Here is a 6,934-nt window from a genome sequence, read left to right as displayed (position 1 = left end):
CGAACTAGAAAAATGGCCGTCCTCAGTCCTGTCAAATTAATGCCCATGTTAAGGCCGCTGCATACGTGACGGGAAAATACCTCGGACGGGACGTGAGCGGGACGGGCACGTGTTTGCCTCGTTCACAACGGGAACGTGGTGCAAACGCATACGCACCGTGACGTGATTCGGATCTAACGTGCTAGTGTTGTGAACAACGAAAGATGGATTTTTCAATTCAAGAATTGGCTTTAATTTAGTGTCCGACCGAACTTTCGGTTTCGGTTTCGGTTTCGGCCGAGTTTCGGCCAAAAATCAAGTTTCGGCCGCAGTTTCGGTTTCGGCCAAAATCGGCCGAAACTTTTGCCGAAACCGAAACTTATTTCGCAAGTTCAGTGAACTTTGTGAACAACGCTTTGACGGACGCTGTCAAAGCGTTGGTTGACCCACGCTGGTGGAAACAATTTTTGATTATCTATGTTGAGATTGGAACTGGGTGTAATTGTAATTAATAATTATTATTTTTATATAAGAGGTACCTAAAAGAGACTTATTATTCTTCTAAGTACAAATACCAATCCAAAGTATTAAAGACTCTTTAATAAAGAGTCTTGAGATCTCAAAATACCAAAACTTAGTATTTAAAGTAACAGTAACAATTACTGATTTGATTTAGATGACTGATTTTACCGAGAACTTAATTTGAAAAAATAATAAAAATTAAATTTGTTATTATTAATATTTTAAGAATATTATTTTTTTTATTTTATATTAAATAAATGATTACAACAAATTTAATATACTGTGTTTTCCTTTCATGCCCTAATTAAGGCAAAATAATAGGTAAAATGCACCAAAGTTCAGTATTTTTAGAAATTTCATACTAGACCACGTGAGTTTCGGTTTCGGTTTCGGCCTGGAAACCAGTTTCGGTCGGACACTACTTTAATTATTATTTATTTTTTTATTAATTATTTATTTATTAATTTAAAATAAACAATACTGTTTTTGATTTATAAGCTTAAGATGTTTCATTTTTATATTTTTGGTAATAATGCCGCCATAAAACAAAAAATATTATGCACTAAAATTATTTTGGCATTTTAAACATAAAATACGTAATTCAGAACACGATGAAGTGTCACAGGAATCATCATAGGTGAAAAGAACTAAGTATAGTTAGGAATACCACAATATATTCATTAAATAACACTTACCGTTTTCACTGTATGACAATTTCACAGCAATTTTACGCCATAAATAATTTTTATACTTTGTGTCTAAATATTGTGGGTTCGCTATACTATACAACGCTGGATATGAGCGAACACATTCGATCAGTTTTTCGTCGTCCATTTTCGATACTTGGAAGGCGTCACTATTAATCTCTCCGGCACGAACGGAGCGACTGTGCATACGTAGCGAAATCACGGACGGGACGGGGCACGTGCGGGACGGGACGTGCTAAACATCGTCGGCGACGATATTTTTCCCGTCCACGTTCCCGTCCCGTCGATGTTCCCGTGACATATACGTATTTGGATACATTTTGTATGCAACGATGTTTCCAAAACTTCCCGTCACGTCCCGTCCGGGTAAAATCCCGTCACGTATGCAGCGGCCTTAACACCTTTCTAATTGAAGAGAAGTCTAAATTAACATCGAATCGCATTTAGCAAGAAAACATCCTAAATTTAGAAGTCAAGATAGTTTCTGACTGACTATCTCATTTATAAGCCTAATTAGGAACGAAAGAATTGAAATATGAATCATAATTATTATTTAAGAATTTTCTTATTAAGACAGATTACGACCTAGCTTTCTTTGAAGTTTGAATTATATACGGGCGTCTTCGCGAGATATAAGTATCTTGCTTCTGAATTAACGATGTTACGAGATTCAATAATATGTAAAAAGCTCTTAAATTAACTAAAATCTCTCGTATAAAAACACTATTCTATTCATTTAATTTCAACATTTAGGACAATGTGATCAGAAGCAAAATTTCTAAATGATCTTTAAATTAGTAACTAAATTTAGGAAGGTATAGTCTATTAATTGGAAAAGAATGTTTGTGGAATATTGAAAATCATGGCAACACTAAATTAGTACTGCCAACTTACCCCGTTTTCCAATTACAGCACTAGAGCGCATTATGCGGCATAATGCTCAACCGTTAACGTTGAATGTTTCAACTACAGCAACGCTTCGCAATCGAGCACTCTTAAAAGTAATGCGCGTGAATTGATGCGTGCAATCGATTTATCGTTAGTAATTTATTAATTGTTGGAAAAAAATTTAAAGCTTTCGTTTCATTGTAGTTTTTTCAAAATAATCAAAGTTAATTCAAATTGTGTTAAAAAAATAAATATAAGTATGGATGAAGGTACAAACATTGAAAAAAATGTTAATGAAAAAATCAAAATCCAACAGCATTAATCCTTAACCAATTAAATACTTTGAATACATTGTTCATTTAATATAGATCTATATGGCAAATATAATATAATATATGGCAATATAATACTTTGATATGAAGTAGTGAACAGACGTCTTGCCTCATGCCACCGGTATTATCGAAAAATGCTAAAATAGCGTTGGTTGTTGGTTGGTTACTTAAGTCCCACAAACAGGAAAAGTCTTTATATAGTTCCAGTAATTTTATTATTATGTCACGTTCGGTGACCGTAACTCCCTCGGCGTCTTAGATCATTAAGTAATGGATAACACTCACAGGCGCTTCCCCTTTTGCCGAGGTATAAGATTATTCGAATCGAAAAGTCTTATGCTTTCATAGAAACTACTTGCGTAATCGATTACAAACACTCTGCGTATTCGTAAAACATCGAAAGGACGTCTGCGAGTGCTCCGCTAAAAATGCCGTTTTGTACAGTCAAGTCTTGCAGAAACAAGTAAAACACATCAAATAAAAAAAGATGGAATAACCTTTCATTTGTAAGTATTTTTTTATTTTTTTTACGTAAATATCAATTTAAATGCAATTTCTAATAATCGTCGATGTATCGTTTAGCGATATGATCAAGACAAATAATCGAGTCATGTGTTTACTCGATCATTGATGCGGCCTTACGAGACTATCATGGAAAGAAAATATACAAATTTAATCTTCATGAACTAAGAGATAAAGTTGAATTTAAAACGCGATATTGAACCGCATTCCCCACGAGACTATATTTTAAAGAAATACCATTAAAATGGCTGCCGAAGTGCGGACTGCCGAGTATTTAATATTTAATCTGTGGGCTGTGTGGGGCTGTGGCCGAGTGCTGACTGCTGACTGCTGTCACGACACAGAGCAAGTAGGTAATAAGTTAATAACGGTAATAATGTGTTACTTGCTCTGTGTCTGTGATAATGTGTTTCTCAAGCGTGTATCTTCCCAACGTGACATTGGCAGAATTGTACTCAAACAAAATTGCCACCCTTCGAAAAAATTGAATTGAATTGAATTGAATATTATATTAACACGTGACTCGTACACGACACATGGGGACTTTGCAAGTTGCAACAATCATTGTTGTATTATATTACTTGCTCTCTGCATTGTTGGTCGATGCTAATTGCTAGTTTGTGCCTTGTGGTAGTGAACGCACGTGTTATTGAAAATTTTTTAATTATAGTTTTCTATTTGGCGTATTCAAGCTACGATTTTCCTTTGTTTTTATTGGTGGTGGTTGTAGTGTATCGTGTTTAGTTACATTTTTTCTTATGTGGACAAGGAATGGGCCAGTGTCTGCTTCAGAATACCTTCTTTCACCTTTAGATAACATAGGGTGAGTATAAACTGTCTGGATAGATGCCGCTATGGGATTATTATCCACGGAAGTTTTTTTTAATTTTGTGAGGTTTGATATATTATCATCCAAATCGCCTTCAAAGTATGCTCCTTTAGAAACTATACACTTACGCCAACGAATAATCCAATCATCAAAACATTTTATAAACGCTGTTTCCGAAATGGAGTTCAGTTCTCGCTGCGAATTCTCCATTATGTCTTCTACCACGTAGTGGTAATTTGAGTTTAGGAAAAATAAAGTAGTCGGCTGGAGCCATATCTGGTGAATACGGTGGTTGCTCGATGGTGTTTGTTGAGTGTAGATGAAATCCCAAATTAATGTGTTTATTTATTATATCTCGGTATTGTCTTACAGTTTCGACTTTAGTTTGACCTATAAGGTGCTCCCACATTGCCGTTATAAAATGTTTGTAAACATTTTATAACACCAAAACATTTACTAACAAATGTTAACAATTGTTGCTCTTTGTTAGAAACTGTTACATGTTATAAGTGCTCCTACATTGATGGAAAATGTTTAAACACTAGTCATCTAGTATTGACTCGCAGTTTGGTTTCGCCTTCTGAGGGCCGAGGACGTCTACACGAAAATGGAAGAAGATTTGCTCATTGGAATAGCTTTTATTTTTTGTTTAAAAAAGAAGAAAAAGCGCTCTTATTGGATGCGCCAAACGCTAAAAGCTAGAGGAAAATATAGTGCTAATATAGTACTGGTAGCGGTTATAAAAGTCTTGGAAATGTGTTCAAGTTGTCAGACCAAGTGATGTCTATTATCGTACCAGAAGTGTGCGAGGCTCTCAATGAGGTTTTAAAGGAATACATACAGGTAAGTCAAACAACATCTTTAATTATTTTTTTATTTCCTTTAAATTTGATCTAATCTAATCATACTTTAGGTAGGTACCTACCTTACCTTACTAATATTTTTTTTAATAATTAACAAACCAAACATGTATTTTTTAATTTTTGATTGATTCCAACAAATCGTTTAATGATTGGGTCGAATCTTGGCTTGATTCCGATAAATTAGACGGACTCTGTGTTCTTGCGCTGGTACGAGTATGTGTCCTGGAGTTATCCGAAGAACTGGTTTCAAATGAAGCCGAGGGACTCGGTGCGGTGTAGTATCCTCTCGAGCTACAGTCAGCATTATTTTCCGAAAAAGTGGATAGATTTGGTACAGAGTTGTATCCCCAGGAACTACTAGCGGTTGGGTCTGTAAAGGTTATTGGAAAATCATCCCATTGTCGCATTGTACAAAATATTGTTAATGTGATGTTGAGCAGTATTCTTAGCATGACTGTTTTTTATTTGTTTCAGTTTCATCGAGACATACTCTCCAAATGCGTCATTTTCATCCCTGCTTTTTCTAGATTCGTACATTCTTTGTAAAATATTTACAGCTTCTTGTTGTGTTGGATCTTGTTCTACTTCAGGCCGTCTTCTTTTCCGAAATGGTTTTGGGGTGGCGAAAGGCGTGCCCGTAGTTTCATCAGTGACAGTATTTTTGTTTCGTTCAAACTGAGAGTGTTTTCTGAAGCAATTCTGTTCTGTGTAGCAAGAACATTCGAGCAAAAGTAAGACTTCCATCCAAATACAGTTTTTTGGTTCGCTCTCGAACATAATGCGAATCTACAGGTACAAAACTGTTTACGTGGTCACACACACTCGCAATCATTTCCTTAGAAATTTTCTTTGTGTGCTGATGGTGGCCTCTTTTATCCTGCATGACAGTACCTTGCAATAAGAGTTTATTCAGCGCGGAGTAGACCATACCTTGTTTAATGCCTAAAGTTCTTAAGAACATGGTTTTGCAAACTTGTATTTTTGACTCATCTCCACTGGAGCTATTACCGACTTTTGCCGGCAAATAATACCATAGAGTGAATTCTCTTCTGGATGCTGACTCAGTAGTAATACGACGCTTTGGTATTTTATCACAATATTTGGCTATAAAATCCCAATGCCGAACTAGCTCACCTAATGACCAAAACGCCGCGAAAAGTAAATAATGTTTTATATGGCGTTAATTTAAAGAATAATCCTGTTTCATCTGCGTTAAATATTTCATCGTCACTAAATTTTTCTCGCAAATTAGGCCAAACTTTGCTTAGCCACTCTGTTACATCGCTCTGTTCAACCAACAAAGACTCAACAACAATTTTTCCGGCAACAATATTGTGTCTCTTCTTGAAGCGGTTAATCCAACTCGCCGAACAATCAAAATTAAGAATCTTTAGCTCTTTAGCAAAAAAAGTAGCCTTTTGTTGAAGCATAGGCCCATTTACGGGTATTGCACGATTACGTTGCAGCTTAAACCATTGTAAAAGTGCCGAGTCCACTTGTTCTTGAGACGACAACCACACACGTTTAGGTTTTAAAACATTCGCATTGAACAAAGGTTCTATTTTGTGTTTATTTTTCTTAATTGTTGATATTGTCGAATGATTTACACCGAATTCCTTCGTAATTGTTGCATTTGACTCGCCAGCTTCTAAACGTTGTATTATAACACTTTTTTCTTCAACAGATAAACTTTTTCGTTTTGTAGAAGCCATTTTTGTACGCCAAACTACGCATCACCCGCTAATTAACGCTGAGAACTAAACGGTCACACACGAATCACTGACGTGCAGGCAAGGGGGGAGTGTCAGGCGGAGATAATTTCATACCTACGATTTATTTGTAAACACGTCAACACTCATCGTCGTTGTAACCGGATAATTTTATGTGATATACCATCGTTAAAAGCGGTCGGTCGCTGTAAGCGGAGTCGTAATAAACGGACTGCACTGTATGTCTGTATTGATACTTCTACTTTGATTAGTATATCACATGTAGGTATGTGTAATTGTTTTCCGTGTAAAAATTGATCTATAATCATAAAAAAACTAAAATTTCATAGTTACAACCAAGTCGTCTGCCTGTTTTTACCATTTTTGAGAACTATGTAGGAGTTAAATAAAAATGTTAATGTTTCACGGTAAAATATAAGAGCAGGGTGGTCTCGTCTAAATTTTAGTTCACGAATGGGTCGTGAAATCCAAGTGTTTTGTTGTATAATGGCTCCAAGGATTTTGTCCATTCACGGAAAGTATTTTGCAGAACTTCAACTAGTTACAGTAAAAGGACATGGGC

General features: G+C 35.8%; 1 long non-coding RNA gene and 1 pseudogene across 1 annotated transcript in view; one reads left to right on the top strand and one right to left on the bottom strand.

Moving 5' to 3' along the window:
- Positions 1-4,297: 4,297 nt before the first annotated feature.
- The window catches only part of LOC149897608 (uncharacterized), a 30,369-nt gene continuing 27,732 nt past the window's right edge, over positions 4,298-6,934 (top strand). The window contains exon 1 of the long non-coding RNA XR_016458177.1: positions 4,298-4,622. This is a non-coding gene — a long non-coding RNA (uncharacterized LOC149897608). The remainder of the gene's footprint in view (positions 4,623-6,934) is intronic.
- On the bottom strand, positions 4,651-6,354 carry LOC149897609 (uncharacterized; annotated as a pseudogene).

The sequence above is a fragment of the Colias eurytheme genome, chromosome 25 (genome assembly GCF_061535395.1).
Source record: "Colias eurytheme isolate Ceu_HAF_F1 chromosome 25, ilColEury1 Martin Lab GWU primary, whole genome shotgun sequence".
NCBI lineage: Eukaryota > Metazoa > Arthropoda > Insecta > Lepidoptera > Pieridae > Colias > Colias eurytheme.
The sequence above is the reverse complement of the archived record's forward strand: the minus strand, read 5'-3'. Positions and strand labels throughout refer to the sequence as shown.